This window comes from Pelodiscus sinensis, chromosome 3, assembly GCF_049634645.1.
Source record: "Pelodiscus sinensis isolate JC-2024 chromosome 3, ASM4963464v1, whole genome shotgun sequence".
NCBI classification, from domain to species: domain Eukaryota; kingdom Metazoa; phylum Chordata; order Testudines; family Trionychidae; genus Pelodiscus; species Pelodiscus sinensis.
In genome coordinates, this window is record NC_134713.1 from 184,276,971 (window position 1) to 184,302,820 (window position 25,850).

A 25,850-nucleotide genomic window follows, 5' to 3' on the forward strand; every position below is an offset into this window, starting at 1 on the left:
GTAACTACATACCCTAGGAATAAAGCACTTACACTTTTTTTTGAATCTCAGCATACCAGGTGAGAGTGTCCTTCTGGGGGAGCTACCAGCATGAGAGAGGTTTCTGGTCACTGACTGGGGCTAGGAGAGGAAGGAGGTACTTGAAGATGTGTCTGGTTTCTACTGTTCTCATTGTGACCTTGGCTGAATGTTAGAGTAAAGAGAGTTCACAGAAGAGAACATCAACAAATATTTAAACCGAAAGCCAACACAAACCCTTTAAAACTCCAGAGCTAGGTGGGGAAATTGCATATGGAACTCATTGCCACAATTTTTAGTAGCACTAATAAGAAATGATTAGATACTTCCCTGAATGATTTAGAACATCCATTGTTACATTTGATAGGATAACAAAAAATATAGACAGTCGTGTGTCCGTGCATGAACCAGCCATGAACTGACAGGGTGTTAGGAAAGAAATTTCCCTTGCAGGCATATCATTGTATAATTGTTCATTAGAGGGATTCTAGCACTTTACAGAGGCGCATCTGGCACTAGCCACTGTCAAGGACTGGCTGTTGGACTAGATGGACCACAGATCTTCTGGCAGTTTCTGTATTTGCATTAAGAAATGTGCTTAGCTAGAAATTGGTTTATAAAATTATTCCTCCAAATACAATTCATGTGTTTATGAATGAGATGAGATCTGGAGGGTGGGGGTGGGGGTCTGGCCTTCTCTTTATGCTGAAATAGCCACAGTAGGAGGAAAAGTTGGGTGGAGGGGGGAACTCCCTGGTTTGCCTCATGGAATTTCCTTCCCATTCTCCTTTCCCAAGCATGCAGCTGGGAAGCCCCACCAAGCCTAGCCAGGCTGCAGGTCAGGTACCAGGGTTGTAACTCAACCCCTCCTTTGTGTTTCCTGGGCTGACTCTTTTCATCCAGCATAAGGGCTCTTGTCTCTGCCTTGTGGTGGGCTCTCCCTCATCTCCTGCAGCAGTGTCCTGGATTGGCTCTCCTGCCCCCGTTCCCATGGGGGTAGAAAGTGCAGAATTAATGCTACTTGGAAGCTTTGCAGCTTTCAGCTCCCAGAACTGCTACCAGGCCCAGGGAGGAGCATGCTGCTACAGCAGCTGTTTCCCCAGCTCCATGCCATCCTGCCTCAGTAATATCCCCTTTCCTTCCTCTCAATCCCTAATGGGCTATGACAGCAGAGGGGTGGGGCGGACGAGCCGAGCTGCCTTGCCCCACTTCCACGCCCCCTGCCAGATTCTGGTGGCTTTAGCTTCCCTCTGCTAGCTCCGGGGGGAAGGAGTGGGTCTTGGTATTAAGTTTCGGCGTCGCTGCTGCTTTTTCTCCTTTGCCATGGACACTGGTTCTTGAGTCTGTCTGCGAGACTCTTTTACCTTTAATTCAGAAACAGAGATTTGTACAGCCTCCAATCCTGCATCCTCTGGGCGTTGTCGCTATAGAGCAGGGGAGGGAAACATAAGGCCCGGGGGCAGGATGTGGCCCCCAGTTTGCCTGGAACTGGCCCCTGAAGCTCAGGGCTCCCGCCTCCCAGCATTGGGGAGCCCACACTGATGCTCCAAAATCTATTAGCCTGGGCCCCCCTATGCTCTGGTGGGCCAGGGAAGTGTGGGGAGTGTCTTTCTCCTCAATTGGGGGCTACGTCAGTGAGGGTTTTGTTGGTTTGGTTCTCACTTGTGTGTGGCGTGCCCCCCCCCCCCCCCACTGATTTTTATTTTATTTTTTCTGTCGCTCAGAGGCCCCCTACCCAGAAAAGGTCTCAACCCCTTCTATAGAGGGAGAGGCGCTCTCTTGCCCCTGCTGTACTTGAAGCAGGAAAGAATTGGAAACTATTAAAAGGGGAATATATGAATTTGAGTATCTCTATATAGGGTGACCATATTTCCCTATGTCCAATACGGGACACCAAGGGGGGAGGGGCTGCTGGCTTTCAGGGCTTCAGCCCAAAAACGGGGGAGTTGTTGGCATTCGGGGTTCAGCCCCTCTGTGTGTGTGTTGGGGGGGAGCTGCTGGTGCTCGGGGCTTCAGAGGTTGAAGCTCTGAGTGCCAGCAGCTCCCTGCTCATGCTGCCCCGCTGCAGAGATGAAGTCCAGTCCTGCAGCATGCAGGGTGGGGAGGGGAGCTGCCAATTACAAATGGGTTCTGAGCCCAAAATGGTGGGGAACCTCTGGTGTAGGTCATACGCTGTTTGAGCAGACCCCCAGATAACTGCAGGTTTGCATGAGAGCGTTTTTCTCTTCTTGTACATTTTAGTGCCAGTTGAGAGGGAGGGGTTACATCAGTAGGCATTTTATTAATAACCAAAATGTAAGTGTATCAATCAGTTGACACCGCATGGATCTGCGTTCCCTGCGATGTTCCCTAAAGTTTTTAATGGAGTGTCAAACCTCAGAAACGCTATGAAAGCTTAGCTTTGATGTACAGGCAGTCCCCGGGTTACGTACAAGATAGGGACTGTAGGTTTGTTCTTAAGTTGAATCTGTATGTAAGTCGGAACTGGCGTCCAGATTCAGCCGCTGCTGAAACTGATCAGTTTCAACAGTGGCTGAATCTGGACGCCAGTTCTGACTTACATACAGATTCAACTTAAGAACCCCAGGCATCCCCAAGTCAGCTGCTGCTGAAACTGATCAGCGGCTGATTCCAGGAAGCCCGGGGCAGGGGCTTCCTGTAGTCAGCCACTGGTCATTTTCAGCAGCTGCTGACTAGGGGACACATGGGGCAGAGCAGCTGGGGTGCTGCTGGGTTGGTCCAGTGGCACCCAGAGCGGCGCTACGGGACCAACCGGCAGCGCCCCAGCTGCTGTACCACAGGCGTCCGGAGCAAAGTCGCGGAGCACGGGGGCAGCGGGACAGCCCAGACGCGCCGTGGCTATCCTGCTGCCCTCGGGCTCCGCGGCTTTGCTCTGCTCTGCTCCCCGTCCCCCAGGTCTGCAGACCAGGGGGAGGGGGAGCAGAGTAGAGCAGAGCGGCGGAACGCGCGGCCAGCTGACAGCCCAGACGCATCTGGGCTGTCAGCTGGCCGCGTGCTCCGCTCTGCTCCCCCCCCCCCTGCAGATCAGGGGGAGGGGGAGCAGAGCGGAGCACAGCAGAGCGGCGGAACGCGCGGCCAGCTGACAGCCCAGACGCGTCTGGGCTGTCAGCTGGCCGCGTGCTCCGCTCTGCTCCCCCTCCCCCTGGTCTGCAGACCAGGGGGAGGGGGAGCAGAGCGGAGCAGAGCGGAGCGGAGCAGAGCAGAGCGGCAGAACGCGCGGCCAGCTGACAGCCCAGAAGCGTCTGGGCTGTCAGCTGGCTGCGCGTTCCGCCGCTCTGCTCTGCTCCGCTCTGCTCCCCCTCCCCCTGGTCTGCAGAGGGGGGGGGGGAGCAGAGCGGAGCGCGCGGCCAGCTGACAGCCCAGACGCGTCTGGGCTGTCAGCTGGCGGCGCGTTCCGCCGCCGCTTTGCTTCCTCTCCCTGGTCTGCTCGAGACCAGGGAGAGGAAGTGCCCCGTTCGTAACTGCAGATCCGACGTAAGTCGGATCCGCGTAACTCGGGGACTGCCTGTACCATTGGTGGTGTGATAAGCAAAAGTAGGTAGAAATAAGCTCATCCATTTTGATGTGTACATATATGTCTCTCCAGGTAAACTATTCTTTACTCTTTATTCTTTGGCACAAACACATTTGTAGCAAATATAAACAAGAGCATATGAGTTTCACACCAACATCTAGGCTTTATCCTTACTATGACTGAAATTTCAACAAGCAACAATCACTGCTGTCAATAAATGTGAGTCGGAGCACTTCCCTCTGTAAACGTGCTAGCCCAATCCTGTTGTGATGACCCATCTGGTCCTATCCATACTAAAAACATTATGGTATTCAGGCCCTGTTTCATGATCATAACCCGAATATGTTATAATATGTTTGGTCTTGCCTGTGTAGAAAGAACCAAACTGTGTTTGTAATATGTTAAAGATTTGTGTTGGGTGCACCTACACTAGTAAGTGTGTCTTTATAGTCCTGTGATACTGACTTCACTGCAAGCATTCTCGCAAGAGATGTAGTATCTACAGAGCTTTCTGTACAGAACATTACTGAAGTTTAGTCTAATTTTGATGATGAACCAGAAGTGTCATGCATCAGCAAAACTGACCTTTTTGCTTAGTGTGTGTTGGACCAATGGTGTGTGATCAGCAGATCTGCTCGTGCATTGGGGCATTCGTCGAACTAGAATTAGTTGCCCACACTGCTGGCTTCTATGGAGTTACACCAGTTTGTGCCAAAGGTTAATTTTTTTTACCAGTCAAAGCAATAAAATGAGGCTATTCTTGGACCCAATTGTCACAAACACAAAGTGGACTGTCCTTATTTGTGGCATTCGTGTTCATATTTTAGACTTTGTGATGCCCTGCATCCAGACTAGTTCTGCATTGTCAGGTTAGCAGCAGTGCCTTTTGGGAAAACATTGCTCACGCCCTTCCGAACTGCAGTTCATTGTGGGTGGTTGCTCAGATCTCCGAGAGGACTTGTGCATGTCCAGGGGTTTATGGCCAATCTTCCAGAATTCCTTCATGTCTTGGAAGCCTCCATCAACTCATTCTGGCTCTGACCCTCGTCGTTTCTGTGTTGACCAACATGATCTGGGAGAAGTGGCTCCTGAACTTGTAAGCGTTGTGGAGAATGAGTTCTGTGTAGCATTTGTCACAAATACTATATGCTCCTTGCATTATCTATTAGATATTATCCTGCTTGAATGGCAGGAGTTAAAGGAGGCTGTAAAGGGGGAGTCCAATCCACAGGAAATGAAACAGTGACAAAGATAATGCTCCTTCCCACCATTGTTTCTTGAGCTATTGATTGAGGAACACCCCATGCCGGCTCCATGCAGGCTGGCTCTTTCCAAGGTTGAACCTAAGACCAAATGGGATCCTCAACCTCAAAGATGCTAGAAAGGGGTTGAGTGGCCACCCAGGGAATGTCATTGGAAGCTGATGGGTGTGACAATAGGCTATGTCTCCTTTCTAGGAACAGAATTAGCTGGCATGGAAAGTTTAGGGTGTCACTAAGATCCGTGTGTGGGCCTCTTAGGTTATGTCTACATTACCAGGATATTTAAAAATAACTCCCCAAAAAGCTACTTTGAAATTAACTTAACTCCTGCCTGTGAAGAGGAATATTTCAAAATAACAGGCTTGGTAGTGTAGATGCTCACCTTGTTATTTCAAAATAACGTGCCCTTAGTGTTTTTCCCCCTTTGCTCTCTATGTTTTGGGGAATAAAGAAGGCTTTGTTCTGAAGACATCGTGTCTGTGTCACTGCAAACTTAGACTGTCTCAGACTCCTGAAAGGAAAGAATTCCAGATGCCAAAACCAAGTTGAGCCTGTTTTGCTGGCAAGGTTCAGAACCCTGTGGCTGAGATCCACCCTGGTTAGACTGCCTGGCTCCACTCAGTGAGGTGTAGGAAGCTAGTGCACCTCCCCTCCCTGCCCCCAGGCAGCAGTTGGGGGTACACAGAGGTCTTAAAGCTGCTACATCAGCTCATCTTGAGATTTGCCTTTCCTACAGGATACTTACAAAGCACAAGCTCAGAGTCAGCACAAACTAAAATTTAATGTGGACTAGGACTTGTTTTTACACTGCTTTGTTTACTGTACACGGAAATGTAAGTACAACATATTAAAATGGATGGATAATTATATGCTAACAAAGAGATGGCAAACAGTCTTTCAGTAATGGGGTGCTGTGATGCTTCTGTATTTTTATCTGGTTTTGGAGGCAAGTCATTTTTAAGTGAGGTGAAACTTAGGGGCATGCAAGATGGATCAGATTCCTGAAAGAAGTAATCTGGAAAAGTTGAGAACCACTGTTTTAAGGGCAGTACTTCAGATGGACTGAAAAGGGGTCTAAAGTGCAGTTCATCCTAGAGCCAGGATCTGGAGTTTGTGCTTGTGCTTTTCTGTAACAAAACTCCACTGCACCCAGACCATCAGAGTGGGACAGCCAATGGTAGGCACATCTGATATATGTAGTGTGACCTTTTGTGAATACTGACAGTGACATACTGACCTGTCATAGCGGAGCCCCAGTTGTGTTGAAGCTACTCGACTTCATAGCCTGTGTGACTACACCCAAGTGAGGGATTTTGGTGCACAGGCACATGGCTTACTGAAGTCCCACTAGAGGGAACAGCTGTGTTACTACATGACCAAAAACCCTTCATCAAGGAAAATCTGGTGGGGTCACTCATCATCATATAAGCAAAGGAGGTCTGATTTTTCCTCTCAGACTGGGGTAAATTGGGAACAACTCCATTGATTTTTGGGAGCATTAGACCAGTTTAAAATGGATATGAAACAGGATCAGGCCCTATGCCGTGCAACATATAACTGCAAGATTGGACACAGGGCCATTCCTAGCTGTTCTGGTGCCCTACACAGCACCCCGCAGGAAAAGAGGGGTGCTGGCCCCTTTGCAGGTGGGGAGGGATGCCCTCAAGGAGTGCAGGAGCTGTAGGGGAGCAGGCCCAGGACTAGAGGGGTAAGAGGAATAGAAGCAGGGTAGAGAGGCAGCTTTCCCCCCCTCTCCCCCCCGTGACCGTAGGAAGTGGAGTAACCTGGCCTCAGCCGTCTCTGCTCCTCTGGCTCCCAGCCATGTGGCTTGGGGGAAGGGATGGAGTTGCCCCCTCCCCACCTGCACTTTCTGGCCAGCGGGAAGTGGAGCATCATGTCTGGGAGCTGGTGGAGCAGGCTGGGACTAGGTTGCTTTGCTTCCCACCATGCCTGGTGTGGCACCAGCCCCCCTGCTAATTCCCCCAGTGGTCGCTCAGGGAAGGGAGCTGGCAGGAAGAGTGGAAGGGGGACAGAGGCAAGGGGTGGAGTGTGGTTGGGGTAGGGATAGAGTGAGGGGTTGTCCTGGGCCCTGCTTGGCACAGCTAAGGGGGGGAATTGGTGCTGGCCGCTGGAGCCCACAATGCTACATATGCAGCACACAGCTGCTGAGGACATTACAAAATGTGGGGCAAAATGCCTCAAATTTCATAGTACCTTATGCAGCTGCATTTTTTGCATATTGGTAGGGACAGCCCTGACTGGATCTTTTGACATCAGACCCAAAACCCAGCTGCTGCTGCTTTAGCAAACACTGGTTGTCATGCCTGCGGTAATGTTGGTAGCAAGCTCACTGGCATGCAGATGCTGTAAGTTAACTGTAAACTTTGCATTCCAAGATGCAGGCCTCTACGGTCTGAGTGGTAATGCCGTGCTGAAGCCCAGGATCTCTCCCAACTGATCCTGGGTTCCACCTGCAGCAGCACCACACAGCTGATCCCTGACTCAGCTGTGGGGCGCTGCTGCTTTGAAGTACTCCCAATTCTGCCCCCCCCCTTTGCTGCCTCTATTTGATAGAGGCAGCAAGGGGGGGGGGAATCGACTAGTCCTTAACAGGTGTAACTAAGTTCTTCACAGGTGTAACTAAGACAAGAATGAGGCCCAGTGGAATTACTCCAAAATTACACTAGCCTAACTCCTATCAGAACCTGGCCTCCTCACTGATAGAAGAACTAATCACCTCTAGCACAGGAGTGATATTAGTTGCTGTATGCGTTGGCAGCCTTTTATGAAAGATATTGGAAAAAATCTATTCATAATAACTATCTGAAATGTTAGATTTAATAATTATGTGTAGGCGAAATCTGCTCACAGTTTCTCTGGTGTAAATCCACTGAAATCAAAGGGGCTACACAGGATGTCCACTGATGCAACTGAGAGGAAAATCTGGCCTCAAAAATTGTAAAAGTATATAAAGATCTTTAATGGCTTATAGGAAGGCTGAAACCTACCTAAGTCTTTGCTATCTTTTAGTTCAGTTCAGCAATAAAATGAAAGGGATTTTTTTTTCTTTCAAGAAAAGATTTGCTTCCTTCAAGCAGACAGAAGGTAACCTTATTTGCTGGATAGTGTCCAGTCATCAGAAAGACTACTATTAATTTTTGCCTGCTTCCGATCAATTTAGGAGCCACTTATCAAAATTCAATAAATGGTTCGTGCTTTGCTTTGCTCATCTTGTTCAATGCTACCTTTGCATCACAACAGATTACAGGTATTGTTTCATTTGGATTTCCTCAAAATGAGTAGCTGTGATAGTGAAGGCGGAAAAGGAAAAAACACTTAAGATATCAAAGGCCTCCACAATATGCAGCTCTGATAGAAATGGAGAAATGCCAATGCTCGAGGTCCAATGTTTTTTAATAGTGTACGTATATCATAACCATGTGGAGTACCATCTTAAAAACTACCCTAAGGTACTTGAAATTTTAAAATTATAAAATACTTTTAAACTTATAATTTTGAAATTAATGAAATAATCAGTGGTTTCTTAGTTAGTTTTAATTTGTAAATGTTTTGACTGTGGATTTTATATGCATGCAGCTTCCAGTTGAATTTAACTTTTTTCAAAAGTATATTTTTTCAGTGCTCTGGTTGAAAATTGCAACAAGACCATCAGTTGGATTGATTATAAATCATTACAGAACATTTTGAACACAGTACCTAAACTTGCCTTAATATTAATGACTAATAATCTCCTTTATGTTAGGTCTTTAAGCTTCATTGTCCCAAAGTACTGGTTTAGTGGATCAAAATTACCTGATATGCTTTGGGGATTGTTCCCAAAACATTAAGATATTTGGATTGCTTTTTATAATACTGTCTAGATAAATGATTACGGTTTAAAAATGTAACTTATAGCAACTTATAGTTCTTCTTTGTGGATGGTTCAAAATGGTTCAAAGCTTTTTTTTCCCCCGCTCAAGTCTTACACATTTGAACACACCCATTTGGCCTAGGATGCCAAATTTAGAATCTAGGATTCTATGGGGGAATGGGGGGGAACCACTATGAAAATTAAATTCCCAGGCAAAAATAGATTTCCAAGAGGAGAGAAAAACAAGTGTGCACTGTTTTCTCTGCTGATTTAATTATCTAGGTGGGACACTTTTTTGTTGTTACCATTTAACATTTTTTTTTAAGTGAAGGGTTGGGGGACAGGCACTGTGTGACCCAGAGCAAGTCTGAACTAAGAATTTACTTGTAATCCAAACACTGCCATTCACTTTCTGTGTTGCCTTGTTCATTTGACTTAATTTCTCCAGATCTGTTTCCTCTTCTGTAAAATGGGTGTAATACATAATTAACTGCACAGGACTCTATTGTTCAATGTTTGGATAGTACACTGATCAAGATAGTAAAAGTTAATATCACTATTTTTCTATTCATGGGGGGGGGCATGAGTGCACCTTGTTTTTGTATAGTTCTAGAAGCTGCAATACAAAACTTTGAAAACACAAAAATGCATTCTTAACTCTGATGTAGGCCTGTGGTTCTCAACCAAAGATACGCATACCCTGTAGGTACATAGAAGTCTTCTGGGGGTACACTATCTCCATCAGATATTTGCCTAGTTTCACAAGAGGGTACATAAAAAGCATTAACAAAGTCAATACAAATTAAAATTTCATATAATCACTTGCTTATATAGCTCTCTCTATGCTATACACTGAAATGTAAGTACAGTATGTGTGTCAATTCGTAATTGTATAGTAAAAAATGAGTAAGCAATTTTTCAGTGCCCACTACTGTTTGTCCCCAAATAAATCTGTTAGTCTTTAAGGTGCCTCAGGACTCCTTGTCCTTTTTCCAGATACAGACTAACCCGGCTACCCCTGTGACCGTTTTTTCAGTAGTATTTTTAATGTGAGATGCTGTAAGCAATTCGTTTTTAAGTGGGGTGAAACCTAGCGTGTGTGAGACCAATCAGACTCCTGAAAAGAATGTAGTAGGCTGGAAAGGTTAAGAACCCACCGGTCTGGGCCAGTTCTTCCTTTTGCAGCCCACAGATCAGAGGCGGGATGAAGGCGGTGGGGGGGAGGGAGGGAGATGATCAGGACACTAGTGACAAGTTTCTGGAGAGCTGGGAGGTTGCAAAGCACATGCCCCCAAGCAGAACCTGGGCTTTCTCCTCCTCCAGCCCAAAGTAGGAGCTGATGCCTAGCAGGCCGGGGAGGGGGCTGCGCTGCAGGGCGCTTGGGGAGCCCAGAGAAAGCCCCGCACCACTCCGGTGACCCAACGGCCCTTCCTCTTTCTGCACATGCCACTGCCGGAGGCCCACCCCCGCGGGCCGCGCTCCCCGCCTGACTTGTTGACCAGTCCCAAGTTGGCGGATGGCTCGGATGCTTGTCATAGTTGTGGTTGCGCTGCGCTCCGCAGGCCGGCTGCATTGTGCGCGCCAGCCCCCTGCCTTTTGTCCCCGCCTGCGCCCGGGAGGGGGGGGGGCTGCCGGGGGACGCTGCCCGTCCCCTCTGCCGGCAGGTGCCCCCCGCGGGCTCGGGCAGGGGCGGGCTCCCGGGACACAGGCACGTGCAAGTTGGCTGGGCCGGCCGCGCCGCTGCCTCGCAGCCCGGCTGCGGGAGGAGGAGGAGGAGGAGGAGGGGGGGGACTAGCCCAGGGGCGGAGCTGCGACGTGAGCCAGAGGGCAAGGAGCTCGCCAGAGCCTCTCCTGGCGTCACTCTCTGTGCATGGCAAGTGCTGGGAGCACGGGCCGCTCTCCCAGCGCCTCCCCCTCCCTCCTCCTCCTCCATTGTATAATGCTTCGTGATCGCGGCAGCAGCAGGGAGAGAGCCGCGGCTTAAAGCCTTCCAGCCGCCTCCCCCTCCACCTCCATCCCACCCGCCCCCGGTCCCCGCCGGCGAGCGAGCGAGCGACATATGGAGCGGGCGTAGGGCAGGAGCGTGCCGACCCCGATGCGCTAGTTCTCAGGTGGCTGTGCCTGGGGTAAGTTCAGCTCCTTGCGGGGAGGGGGCTGGGGGGCGGCTGGGACTGCAGGTGCTGGGGGAGGGGGCGACACTGAAGAACACAATGACACCGGTGCTGGGGCTACCCACCATCCACTTGCTTGGCTTCCAGACAAAAACTCTTGCAAGGTGGGGGGGGCACGGATCTGGGGCTCTGTCGTGATTTGCGACCCTGGTGGGTCTGCCCTCCCCAGAGGCAGCTGGGCAGGGAGCGGGTGAGCTCCTGTTAAAAGCGGGGAGAGCTCCGGGGCTCGGTGTGCGAGGGGTTTAAATGTGGCCGGACTTTCTCCAGGGGGGTTGTTGGGCAGCGCTGTGCTAGCGCGTTAGTGTTCTCAGAGCCATGTTTACCTCTAACTTGCAGAAACAGTCTGTGCTGTAATAACTTTCCGCATGGGCTGGAGGGAGAGCTCTGTAAACCGGCAGGAGACGAGGTACAAATAAGCTGCGCCTTGCAATCGGCCCCTACCTTTCCTTCCCCCTCGCATTGCCTTCAGATCCTGGAAAACCGGGTTTGGGAGCCCCCCTGAAAGTGTCTTTCTCAGTGCCGGGCAAACTAAAGAGTTGGGGGAAGACTTACGATACGTTGGAGCTGACAGGACTTGTCCTGGTGGAGGCTCTCTCCAGAAGAGCTGGATTGCTCCATGTTTGGTGTCTGTGGCATCCGGGCAGGGGGTTATTGTGTCTTTTCATGGAGTAGCAGTGTGTATTTACATTTCTCTTTGATACAAGCAATGCAAGCAAAGGGAAAACCTGTCTGGATGGAGGCAAGGGGTTAGAGAACAGGATTTGGTTACCCTTTTAGAGGGAATATCAGTACATCAGGGAATATGCAGATTTAGAGAATGTGTAAAACATGTTATTGAAAACATAAGAATTATTTTATCATGTTGCAGTGCCTGTTGGCTTCAAAGTGACTTCTGAGTTGTTGTGTTGTTTTTTTCATTAGTGTTTTGGGATTTGTAAAAGTAGATACCTGACAGCTGGAGTCTCCTGAGGTTTTAGCACCTCTTGTGTGTCACTCAGTTGTCCTTCGGGGGAGGGGAATGGCATTAATTTGCAGTGCATATGACATGCTATAGTTCTTGTCTTTTGTGATTGTATTCTGAAATGCCAGGTGATTTTTCATGGGAAGCACCAAATTGCTTGTATCCAGGTGCAGAGGAGCCAGGAGTAGTTGATTACTGTTTGGATTCCAGTTCTGATCAGCTGATGGTGCAAAATGAAATTGCCAGTTTCAGTTTTGTCCAAGGTGGAGATTGGTGCCTTTACAAAGTTGTGACACAGAAAGTGATGAGAGTTTCTAGCACCTGGCAGTTTGTATTCAGAGGAGTCCAAAGCAAGAGTCAGGTACCCCTCACCAAGGGCCTATCCACTGTGTATTGAAATCCGTGGACAGACTCTCATTGACTTTCAGGGGATACTGTATTCTGCCTGGGGAGAGTTCCTGTAATGCTCACCTTTACAGAGGGGAGATGAAAGGCCTTAGTCTCCCCTCACACCAATCTTACACTAGTGTAACTCCAGTTAAGTAAATGGAACCACTTCTGATTTTACATGGGTTAAAGTGATAGAAGAATCAGGTTCATAGTTCTTTTCAGTATGCAGAGATTTACCTGGATAAAACTCCCTACATCCAGAGGAAGTGTTATTGACCCCTCTGAAGGTATACAAGTTGTACACAAGGATTGTGTGAACCCTAACTAGTTTTCAGTGCCGTAAGGATTTTCACATGGTAAAGTACTTGCATAACTGATTAAGTTTTCTTATAACTTACTGCTTAAAATACATACATTGTTTTATAAACTAAGCAGTTGATTAGGTAGGCTAATTAAAAGTAACTGCTCACAGTAAAACTAACACTTTTTTGTGCATAATAAAACAAGCTTGCTAGTATTAATATCATCACTCCTTTTATTAGAGGTAGAATAAGAATTAGCAGCTTGTGGTGTCAGACAGGTACATTAGAGCATGTATCCTAGGGAACACTTCCATTGTCCACATAAGTATTGTAGCATCTAACATAACAGCTGCAGTTTCCTCCTTTAGAGTCTGATTCTGCTTCCATGTAAGTCAATAGCAAAACCTCCAATTGTCTTCAGTAGAAACAGAAATATACTCTTTAGTAAATGAAGCTACACCCTATGCTTATTAAAGTATTCCTTTTGATTTTCATCTCAAGTTGATCTTTATTCTCTCTGAAGTTGTTAAAAACAAATGTAACTTCTTAACCTAAACATATGTAGATTTGTCTCTATTTAAAACAGAATTAAATAGGTGTATGTGCTGATTTATTGTACAGTGCAGCTGTGTTCCTTACACACCTGCTATTCTTAGGCTGAGATGAGTTTTTCACAATGCTTTTGGTGGAAGTAATAATACAAATAATACAGAAGATCCAAGATCTGAAAATAACTGCTTGAAAGACCTCAATCAACTGGGAACAATGTACTAAAAGCAGTCAGCATGAAAATTCAAACTTTTTAATATAGATTGACATTTTCTTTAAGTGGAGTTTCACCTCCGTCAAATGCAGCAGATCTTAAAAGTATTTAAGTTGAACTATTTTGCCAACAATTGGGCCTCTCTTTTTCTGTGAAACATTTATCTGAAAAATAATTTAGACAAAGTTGTTTTCTTTCACATTAGTGTTTAATGCTTTAGCAATTTGTGATTAGGAGTCCTGAATCAAGGCAGGTGATCCATAGCTGTGATGACCATTTTTGCATTTAGATAACATGTATTACAGTATAGTTTTTCATAAATGAGAATGTGTCCCTTCAAAAGTATAGGCAATCTTCTGCTGCCCTACTTAGCATACCTGCATTAAACAGGATTTATAAAACTTTCTTATGAATTATTTCATTTTTGTAAACCTGGCACAAAAGGAGACCGCCTCAGTGGCAACAGTTTCTTGGGGGGGGAAATCTGTGCCAGAAACAGCAGACTCTGATGGCTGAGTCCAAAGATCATGAATGCACTAAAGAAAAGAGAGCAAGGTCCAGTTTAAATGGAAGCCAGCTGGTAATAGGTGCAAATACTTAGTGTAGCTGATCCTCCCACTAATCATTAGTTTATAAAAAGTGGAATCTGCAAATCTGAGAGGTAGATGTGTGGGTGTTTTTTTTAATAGATGCAATTGCCACATTTTCTGTCTATAGTTATTTTACAAATACATTGATCAGGAGAAAGTATGGCTGCTTCTGAACAGAAGAGCTTGATTCTCCTAAATAGAGAGAGACACCTTTAATGTGTATACATTTTTACATGTTATAAATGAAGTGAACTTGAATGTTTGCCACAAAGTCTTCATTGGGAGGAGGAGTGGCTTCAGCATTACCAGTGCAGTCAAGAAAAGATAATATGTAATGTAAATAGAAAACAAACTGATACTGAGACCTAAGAGTGCAGCTAGTCAGTGAAAAGTCCAGAAAAGCCAAAATCAGAGTGACTGAAGTAGAGCTGTTAGATTGCAAGCATTTTGTGGTTCAGCTTTCATTTTGTTCTGTATTTGTATCTGTGGTCCTGAGCTGTGACGGGGGTTCCTGGGTACAATAAAAATATAAATAACATGCGACTGTGTGGTAAGTAAATCACATGACTAGATGTTGCTCTCCCTTATACTGGTTGTACATCTGGAGTAGCTCCATTGAAGTCAGAACCTCAGTCCCATTACAGCCCCTTTGTGCCTTTGGAAAAGTTGGACTGGCCCCTAGTATGGGGCTATGGAGTTGAGATTTTACAAGGTTTTAAGTGTCATTCTGTATAAACCTTGGGTGCCAGATCCTACTTGTCTGTCTTAGGCATCAGTGAATCAGCCAGATTTGGTCCTGTTTCCTGTTAAGAAAACAGCATAAGAAAACTGTAACTATATAAAAATTATCTGAATCAGATTAAAATGTATGACAAGAATCTTTAGAAACTGTTTTTTTAAAACTGTATGGCATAAAATTGTATTCATTTGATAAAGGAATTTTGAATTGGGTAGGGTTAGACCTTTCCTTCTACTTGATGCGTGTTCAGTCACTATAGTATTTAAAAGCGACAAGGAGTCCTGTGGCACCTTATAGACTAACTGAAGTGTAGGAGCATAAGCTTTCGTGGGCAAAGAGATGCATGTCTTGGGTCTTTGCCCACGAAAGCTTATGCTCCTATACTTCAGTTAGTCTATAAGGTGCCACAGGACTCCTCGTCGCTTTTGCAGATTCAGACTAACACGGCTATCCCTCTGATACTATAGTATTTAAGTAAAAGATTTCATTTTCTCAGATTTAATACCTGACAGGATTATCTGTAACAAACAAAACATTTTTCTTTGAGCCATGATTTTCCATTTATGGCAAAACAATTGTGTTGTAGGATCCAAACAGGTTTTTAACTGAAATGTGATTCGTATCTATGATTTGGATATCCAACTTTTTCTTGGTAGCTTTTCATACTGGTCTTTTTAGAAACTGTCTTTCCCTTGTAGAGGAGGCAGTAAGATTATTGAGTGTACTGCACTGTAGAAAGAAACGCCCATGATTGGAGGTAAACTATGCGGATATGTAGGGGTGGGGGTTGGAAGGAGCGTGGAGGGCATATTCCAAGCAGACTGTGCAGCTGCTGCAGCAGGTCTGACTAGTTTTAAAAGCCTAAAGGCAACTTTGTCTCTTAACTGTAGGTAGCTGCAAAAATACGTTCTGAAATCTAATTCATAAGTATGTCAACATCTTCCGGTGTTCTCATGTACTCTGTGTTTTTTCACATACGTTAAGGGAAGTCCCTCCTCCTGGAAAAAAATATTTGTTTAAAATATGTAATATTTCTATGTTTTAAAACAGTTTCTTAACCTTTTTTTAAATAAAGTACCCCCTTTTAAAAAAAAAAGTACCCTCAGTACCTACAGTTTTCAGACACACACAATTTTTTTCTACAATTGCAACACATTTGTTTAAATAACTTCATCATAGCTGGACAGGCGATGAAATTTTTGGGTGTAAAAAGTACAAAAATAATAAAGTGCTGTAAAACTTAAAACAAAAATTCAGTTTTCTCCATTTTCAATTGTGTTGACGTACCCCCCTCAGCTTTCTCTTGAGTACCCCAAGGGTACTCGTACCACTGGTAGAGAAATACTGTTTTAAAATACACATTTTGCTTTGGTTAGAGTAAGTTCTCTTAATTCATCATAAAAAGGGGACGCTAGCATGCATGAAATCCAATTGCATGTTTTCAGCGGTAGTAAAATGTTTCCTTATTGCACTGAGTGGGGAGGGGTGTGTGTGTGTGTGTGTGTGTGTGTGTGTGTGTGTGTGTGTGTGTGTGTGTGTGTGTGTAACCATCTGAAATATTTAAGTATTCATTATAGTGTGATTTGCTGCAAATCAGTCCTTATCCCCTTGCTTTTCCTCTTGCCAAGAGCAGTAACGTGTATCACTCAGTCAGAAAGACTTTGACAGGTCTACTTTAGTACCATTGGGGGAACAGTAATTTTGCTTCTCTTACCCTCCTGTGATCAGACACTTAGCCTCTGTTACACTCCATCCCCACATAGTTGGAGAATTGGTGCTTCTAAGATCTCTCTCTCTCTCTCTCTCTCATATTGCACAAAATATTGCAAATGTACAGAAGGGAGGATATTATAGCTTTTAGCAGTTTTAAACATAAGCCTTGGTTGTCTGGGGTGTTGCCCTAACTGTAAGCGCAAAAATACGTGCATAATACACAGTTGCTGTGTTGAGTTACATTTTTTCCTACTCCCTGTAACACTGAAAGAAAACTAATGTAATGTAGAACTTGGCTATGGTGTATGACTTGTGTCTGGCTTAAAGGAGAAGTGCAACCCAGAACACTTTCTCTTTTCTTTTTATTATATTCTCCTAACCTATTACTTTTATGTGAAACGTGGGGCAGCTTCCCATCCCCCAAATGCACACACTGTATCAGTGTTTAAATTACAGTATGCCAGGCTAACTAGCCTGTATTATAGTGATAGAAATGTAGCCGTGTTAGTCTGGGGTAGTTGAAGCAAAATGCAGGACAATGTAGCACTTTAAAGACTAACAAGATGGTTTATTAGATGATGAGCTTTCGTGGGCCAGACCCACTTCCTCAGATCAAATAGTGGAAGAAAGTAGTCACAACCATATATACCAAAGGATACAATTTAAAAAAATGAACAAATATGAAAAGGACAAATCACATTGCAGAACAGAAGGAGGATGCGGGGGGGTGGGAAGGGGGAGGAAGGAAGGTAAGTGTCTGTGAATTGCTGATATTAAAGGTAGGGAGAGTGGGATGTTTGTGAGTTAATGGTATTACAGGTGATAATTGGGGAAACTGTCTTGATAATGGGTGAGAAAGTTCAAAGACTTGTTAAGTCCCTGGTGGTAAGTGTCGAATTTTAACATGAATGATTAAAATTCATGTTAAAATTCGACACTTACCACCAGGGACTTAACAAGTCTTTGAACTTTCTCACCCATTATCAAGACAGTTTCCCCAATTATCACCTGTAATACCATTAACTCACAAACATCCCACTCTCCCTACCTTTAATATCAGCAATTCACAGACACTTACCTTCCTTCCTCCCCCTTCCCACCCCCCCCCCGCATCCTCCTTCTGTTCTGCAATGTGATTTGTCCTTTTCATATTTGTTCATTTTTTTAAATTGTATCCTTTGGTATATATGGTTGTGACTACTTTCTTCCACTATTTGATCTGAGGAAGTGGGTCTGGCCCACGAAAGCTCATCATCTAATAAACCATCTTGTTAGTCTTTAAAGTGCTACATTGTCCTGCATTTAGCCTGTATTAGCCAGGCTTTTAATTGTGGAATTGATACTGAAGTGTGCCATAAAAAATAAGAGTTCCAAAATAGGATAATTGGATAAAACCATGTAGGCCTAGCATGACAGATATTTTTGAGGATATTAGCACTTCAATTACTGGACATTATACAGCTCAAGTGGTTTAATATTCATAATTATACTGTTTTGTGCATCTGTTTAGTTATTCCGACTGTGCAATCAGACAGATACCCTGAAAATTAAATCTCTCTGCCTCTTGCCATTGTCATGGGTTCATTATAGTTCAGCATTAGCCAAAGTTCCTTTTATCAGCTTTCAGAATTCTACTTCAGGAAATGTGAAAACACAGTGTTTCAAGAAATGCAAGAGCGTTAGTGCACTAAGTTGAAAGGCCACCACATGTCCACTTGTCTAACCTTATTTAATGCTGTTTTGGCAAACTTTCACATCAGATCTTTGGTATCCTTTTTTTCTGCATGTGTTCACACATCTGGTAGTGACAGGAGTCCAGTGGCATCTTAGGGCATGTCTACACTAGGAAATGATTTGGAAATAACTCCCAAAATAACTACAAGCAGTCCCCGGGTTACGTACAAGATGGGGACTGTAGATTTGTTCTTAAGTTGAATTTGTATGTAAGTTGGAACTGGTACATATTGTAGGGGAAACTCTGGCCAAACATTTCTCCAGAGCTCAGTTTTATTCTCCCACACCTCACTTCCCTCAGTCCTTTATTCTCAAGCTGAGGTGTCTGCTGAGAAAAGCCGCTCCGCGTCTCCCTGGTCTGCTGGGGGGAAGCAGCTAGTGCGGGGTTGCCTCACCCTGTTTGTAAGTAGGGATCCGATGTAAGTCGGATCCATGTAACCCGGGGACAGCCTGTACTTCGAAATAATGTGTCCACACTACAGGGAAGCCTTGAAATTGGTCCGAGGCAGGCTTCCTTAATGTGGATGTGCTACCTCGACTTAGAGCCCCAGGAAGCACTGGGGAGTAATTACTTTGAATGACTATAGGGAGTAGTTATTTCAAAATAGTAGCAGTGGAGCGTCCACACTACTGCTATTTCGAAATAAACATTATTCCTTGTGGAAAGCAGGAGTTATTTCGAAATAACCAGCTCCTTATTTCGAAATAGCAGGCTTGATAGTGTGGATGCTCCACTTGTTGTTTTGAGTGTAGACCAGGGTTAAAGACTAATACTTTTATTATGGCATAAGCTTTCGTGAGTTGCAACTCACTTCATCATATACATGAAGTCATGGGTCTGATGAAGTGAGTTACAACTCACAAAAGCTTATGCCATTATAAGTTTCAGAGGGGTAGACGAGTTAGTTTGTAACTGGAAAAACTTTAAACAAACAACAAAAAATCTAGTAACATCTTGAAGACTAGCAAAATATGTAAACGGTATCACGAATTTTCGTGGGCACAGCCCACTTGAAGAACTCCACTCAACTGGCAGAAGCCACCGCTGGGGGGTGCCACCTTAAAAGGCAGCTGCCCCCAACACCAGCTCCGCTGTGCCACTTCATGGGGTGGGGACACAGGGGAGACTGCTGCAAAGCAGCCTCTGTCCACAGCAAGCCTGGGCCTACATACTTGACCACAGAGATTGGTCTGTAGCAGCAACCCACTTGAACTGGGTTATGTCCATGAAAGCTCATGATACCATCTACATGTTTTGTTAGTCTGTAAGGTGCTGCTACACTCTTTGATGTTTTTTAAGTTTTTCCATTATAAAAGTGTTTGTGTCTAAGATGCCACTGCACTCCTTAGTCCATTTCAGCAAAAACAACAACACGGTTACCTCTGAAACCTGTAGGATAATAGTAGGGATGTAAGCAAGTAGTCGACTGCTTGTTTTCCCCCTGCCTCTTGTTGCCTCTGTATGAGAGGCAGCAAGCAGGGAGACAGGAGCCGGTGCTGGAGGAAGCTGGCCTAAAAGCTGGTCACCCCCTCCAGCACCATCTTTATGGTGCCGCCTGTCCCATCCCCTCCAGTGCTTTTATCAGAGGCAGCGGGGAGGGATTTGGGAGGCTGCTCCGGCAGCAGCTCCTGTCTGCAGGGAACTGGCTCCCTTTTCCCCCGTGGAGGGGGGCTGCTGCTGCCCAGCAGCCCCTGTCTGCAACAAGCTCCAGCTGCTGCAAACAGAGGCTGTTCCAGCAGCAGCCCCTGTTCTCAGTCACCGGGGCTGGCCATGGACAGTGGCTGCTGCCAGAGCAGCCCCTGCCCGTAGTCCATCCGTGGCACTGCAAGCAGGGATTGCTGGATCCGGCGTGAGCCGGGACCGAGTAGTCCAGACTCAAGCCAGCTCTGGACCGCTCTAGCTCTGCATTTAAAATGTAGAGCCGGAACAGTCCAGAGCCAGCACAAGCTGGGACTGCCCGGTCCCGGCTTGAGCCAGCTCTGGGAGCTGCACTCACTGCGGCTCTTCAAAGTGGCTCTTATCAACTAATTGCGTAGTCAGTACAAATTGTATCAACTACGATTAGCCAAATACCCACTCTTTAACATCCTTACATAATAGCAGGTCCTCACATTAAAATAAAATGCTTTATGCTCCTTCTTACGTATTATTAAGATTTGTTAATAAAGAATCTGTGTGTCATTACATGCATCAGAACATTTGAAGCCCCCAGTTAGATGACATATGTACAATTAACTATCCTCAGGATTGTGTATGATATGTCTGTCTGTGTAAAGCAGTGGTCCCCAACCTTTTGGGGCTGCTGGGCGCCCGGGGGCGGGGCCGCTCACGCACCGCGTGCCTGGGGGCAGGCCCGTTCGTGCAGCACGCGCCCGGAGCCGGCACCGCACATGTGCCCACGCGCCTGCGGGTGGGGCCGCCCATGAGCCCGGGGCCGGCACTGCGCATGCGCCACATGCTGGGGGCAGGGCCGGCCCAGATCATTCAGCGGGCGCACATAAATGCCCCGGCGGGCGCCATGGTGCCCACGGGCACCACATTGGGGACCACTGGTCTAAAGCAACCAGTGCTACACTTATTTAAAGCAAAAGCAAAAAACAAAAAAAAAGTTGAAAACTGCTCCTAATCAAAGCACACAGGGACAACTGCTGTGAGAACACCACCATGGAAACACTTCCTGTTCTAGTCTTTTCATGCTTTTTACTTTCAGTGGCAAGAAACTGGTTAACAAATGAAACCTACAAGACAGAAGCTAAGATGATTTCCCATTGCTGAGATGTAGTTTGCATTTTATGCTACACTCTTCTTTACAGGAAAAGAAAAGTCTAGTTGCTTCTTTTCAGTTTGACTGTGGTAACTTATGCAATACTCCATTTTCAGACCTATAACGTGCATTTTGGCAAACCTTTCAGCTTCTGTGCTAAGTAGGGGGAGAGGAGGGCAGTTCCTAGTATGTTTTTATTAAGGGTCTACAATGTGAGGGGAAAAACAAGTTACCTTTGGGGGAAAGTCTTCGTGAAAAGGCAGAAAGCAAGGACTCTTAAGTAAATATAAATACATGAGAAAACTACCTTTCATTATACACAAAGGGGTCTAATCTCCTTTTGATGCACACCTAACTCCCATTAACCTTTACAGGAATGTCATGCATCCAGGGGAGAATAGAGTCTGATGACTTTGGATCTTTAAATACACTAAATACATCAACTACTAGACCATGACGTATACATGCTAATAAAGACGTCTTGTTTAACCAGCTGAACATGACACAGCACAGCACAGCAATGCTCCATTGTTTAGTACAGCAACAAAATTACCCAGAAAGAAGGTGAGGGGGATAAATAAGTATTAAAATATTTCACCATCCCCCTTATCCTCTCTAGCGTCCTGTGCTCACAATTTATAATTTGTGAAAGGCAAATGTATATCTGTTAGTGTGGTCTCCTTAGGTGTTTTGGATTGTTTTGAATTTAACTTGTGATTAAGCTGTTCCTTCCTGATAGTCTTCTCAACATTTCTAAAGATTCTGAAGTCAGTGGGAATGGAGGACAATTAACTGGATTTGTCCCTAAAGCAGTGCCCGGTCGTCTGCACTGTTGAGGCTTGACAGCTTCAAGAAACTGCTTCTCCAAGTAGAAGTGTGTGATGCCACATGGTGCCCAATGGGCAGACCCCTGCATGGAACTGCACAGAAACCTAAGTTCTCCAACTACTGGGCAAGAGAATCCTTTAATGTGAGACTTGCTAAGAGAATCTAAAATTGGGGGGCGGGGGGAGGCTTCATAACTGACTTCAGCCCCCAAAGGTAACTTTGAATAGGCCGCATGGAGGCTCTTCAGATAACAGTAAGCATGTCCTGATTTACGTAAGATTACGATTACTCTGTAAGAGCCATGCAGGTTGCTTAGACCTATAGTTAGTGTATTTCTTCTTCTCTCACTCAGAAGTGCATGGAACCAAACCTTGGTGCCTGAGATATCGGTGTCACTGTATATTGGCAGCACAACTTACTGTACCTCTTGAAAGGAGTCTGACCTATGAGTTTAGAGAAAAATATAACTTGATTCATGCTTAGCAGGCCTGACCACTGCCTTGGCTCTGCCGCATGGAGATCCAAGTTTCAGAATAACGTCAGCCTTGTTTGTCGGGTTAGCTGAGATTGGAATCCTTGCAGAGCTGGGCTCTTCTGTCCTGCCTGGGGAGAATGTACGCTTTTTCCCAGTGCTCCCTGGCAGCATTGCAGATTCCACGTAGGAATCCATTTTGCCTTCATTGATTTGCATGGATCGTATGCACAGTTATTCTAGGAAAGAGAGTAATGACTCTGGACAAAGTACCACCTGGATAAGGTTATATCCGTTTCTTGCAACTATTCCACTCCCCTCTTGTTGCTCACACTGATAGTAGCAATGGTGTAGATGGGCTGCCAGTGTATTTAACAGTGTTATCTACCCTTCCCCTGAGTAGGATTAAATGCTGCTCATGATTATGGGAACTTTGTCCACACTAGCACTCCCACTGGTAGAGCTGAGCCAGAGTTAGCAATGGTAGCAAATTTTTACATTTGCTAGTTGTAGATCTCTGAAAGGAATGGGATTTAGTTTTGTGATCTATTCACACTTGACTGATGGCCCTTGGTCACTGTTTCAAGGAGACAAAAGAAGTTCTACACAAGATAGACTGTCAGAAATGACCTTTGGGCTAGATGGGGTTTTTGACATTAAAAAAAAAAAATGCATTGCCCCAAACAGTTCATTCCTGCAACTCCCCACCAGTAAGGAATAGGCTTTTTTTTAAACAAACAAACAAACAAAAACAAATTAATACTTTATTTTAAAACCATATAATTTGTTCTACTTTGTATTAGAAAGAAGATTGTATTTTCTGTTTGTCTAAAACAGATGATTAAAACAATCAGTGCTGTTGGCTTGTGAATTCTAGTTGAGTGGCCATTTAAAAATGCCTGGTCTTCCTTCCATATATGGCACCTGTGTTGATTGCCACTTAATTCTTTCAGTGTAATTTTTTAATGGTTTAACAAGAATTTATCTTCCTTAGCAGCTTGTATTAGTGCAATACAATTTAATATAATCTCCACTATTATGAATGCTGTTATTAACACAACTATAATATACAAATGATTATTTAACGAGCCCCTAATTTATTTTAAATGATGTTTATTGGAGCCTGTTCCAGCTTTATCTGACATAGTTTTGTTTGCTGAATACAGTTTATCAGCAACATTAAACCAGCCTCTCTTCTTCCAAGAGAAAAGGTTACTCTTCACAAACTGACAGCATTAGGAAGTGTTTCTAATTTAACAGAAACATGTACTTTCTGAAAAACATACCAGAGTAAGAGTACAGACTTGCTTAGAGTGGCTTTGCCTTATTGCCGTAGTAAAAATTGTAGGAGATTTAAAATGGGGTGGTGGAGAGGGGAGGGAATTGCTTGCTTTAGTTCTTCCAAAAAGGTTAACTTTCTGGTAGGTGTCTAATAATCTGCAAGTTTAAAAAACTATTGAGAAAGTAGTGTGGGTAGTAGTGTGCTTGCAGCTCTCAGTCGAAATGCAACGTCTGATCATTAATAAACAGCAAAAGCTTGTGTTGCCCTCTGGGCCTCAAATAGTACAGTATGCAACAAGGGAGTGCAGGCAAGGCACGAGGATGGAAACAGTAGTATCAGATTACAGTTTCAAAATATCGCTGGAACACGTTAGCTGGCTTTACACTATTGACTTGCTTTATAATTGCATTGCTTATTTGTTAGAGAAGGCTTCACCTTACTTTCCAATTAACATGCATATAACTGCAGGGACCTCAGAACTGGATGCATTTGAGCGCAAAGTAGAATGCCAGCAATAACGGCGTGACTTCACGTGTTCCTAAACTAAGATTCTAAACTTCCTCTGGCATCCTCGCATTATGACTGCCATAGCTTTTGTTACACAGCACTAAAGTCTACTTAAGATAGCTACTAAAAATTTCCCCTGTGGGTTTTTTGTTTTCTTTTGTTTGAGCGTTATTATTTAATTTACCAAGTGTCAGTGCTTCTACTTCAGTGTCTATATAAAACCAGCCAGATTTTCAGAGGAGGAGCCAAACGTGCACAACAGCCATCAACACCATGACTCTGGTCGTTTTGTGTGACTGTCACCTCTGAAAATTCTGGATTGAGTTGACTTGTAAGGGATGCATTTTTACTAGCCTCTACAATTGAGGTTTAAAAATGGATTTAACACCCCCTCCTCCAAAACACACACACGCACACACCCCAAATAGGCAAATGGGGAAAGTAACTTCATACAGATTACACACCAGTGATAGCACTGAAGACTTTGCAGAGAAAGCTGATGAAGAAGAATGATTCCCGGTGATCTCTGGGAGTATGGAGCTGCCATTTTTTATACCATTCAGCTGAGACTGTTCGGTGAATGCTTATTAAAAATATCCTTTCTTTTAAAATCAGAACCAACACAAAACTAATGATTTAAGTATTAGGAAAACCCCACTGTAAATGGGATATCCTGATTATTAAAGGTCTGAGAGGAAAGCAGCCCAAGATTATCCCTTTCCATATACCCTTTCATCTCTTCTGCCATCTCCCTGCCCATGATATCCAAGACCTTGGACCTGATTATTGCCTACAGTTATGTAAATCCAGAGTAAAACTCCTGGTGTTCAGCCTGAATCCATGACATCAGAATCAGACCGAAAGGACTTTTGCAAAAGCATTTAATGTATAATTTCCGAGCCAGCTGCAGCATATCAAATCTAGTCGCGTATTACCATGCAGTACATACTGTACTGGCTTCCTAGTGTGACATGGCTATGTCAGGATTTAAAGACCCCTTTGTACCAAGCAAACAAAATCTTTAAGGAAGTGTGTGTTTAAGGACTGTGGGTGCTTTTTGTTTTTAAATCCGCATAATTTGTTCTTTCAATTCTGTGGCCTAAAACCAAGTCTGTGTGGATTTAAACAAAAAATATAAAGTGACATGAGAAGTGGATGCTAAGTTCGTTTGCTTTCTCCAGCCAAAGCTGGACAACTGCTTTTTACACATGCCTATTCTCTTTCCTTTCCAGTTAACAAGTGGTTGTGGGGGAAGGATCCACCAACTCCTTTTACAGGTTGGAGGGTTTCCATTTGTATGAACAGGTTTAATCTTCTGACTCCCTCTGTCCAGCTGGTGGGTCATAGGTTGGTGCAACGAAGTGTCTTCCTTGTTAAGAATTTAGGGGCCTCATTATGGGCTCTGCTCAGAAAACACAAAAGCTGGCAGGTTTGGCCCTGTGAGGGATTCATTCAGGGGTGTGGCTGAGGGAAAAGAGATATGGATAAGCAGGGCTTGACAAATGGCAGCGAAATCGACTCGTCAGCCCCGCACTGCGCATGTGCAATACCCGCACTGCGCATGCGCGCGCCGCCGATGAACAGGGTGACCGGCTGAAATCTACTTACCACGGGATAAGTGTCCTTTTGCTTTGCTTGCCCCTTGATGCCCAAATGTCCTCTTGAACCATGGGTGGCTGGGTATAATTTCTAAGCTTGTCCCTCTGACTGCCCTGACCATCCCTAGGATCCAGGAATGTCAAAAAAAAAGACTTAAAGCTGTCTCCCCCCTCCCCTCTCCATTTGCTTGTGCCTGACACAGATCGGCTGGATCAGAGGATCTGGTGTTGCCAGTTGAAATACCCAAATGGCACAAAATACCTTTGACTTGTGGTCCAATGGCATTGTGTGCCAAACCCTGATTCCATTGAAGTCAATAACAAAACACTCATGGACCTCAGTTTGGCC

General features: G+C 45.0%; 1 protein-coding gene across 2 annotated transcripts in view; it reads left to right on the forward strand.

Moving 5' to 3' along the window:
* The window catches only part of SERTAD2 (SERTA domain containing 2), a 109,115-nt gene that overhangs the window by 69,716 nt on the left and 13,549 nt on the right, over window positions 1–25,850 (forward strand). The window contains exon 1 of one of the 2 annotated variants that reach the window (XM_075925576.1): window positions 10,343–10,812. The exons of the other annotated variant lie outside the window; for it this stretch is intronic. The gene's annotated coding sequence lies outside the window, so the exon portion shown is untranslated. Of the gene's footprint in view, window positions 1–10,342; window positions 10,813–25,850 lie in introns of those variants that run through there. 2 annotated transcript variants of the gene reach the window in all.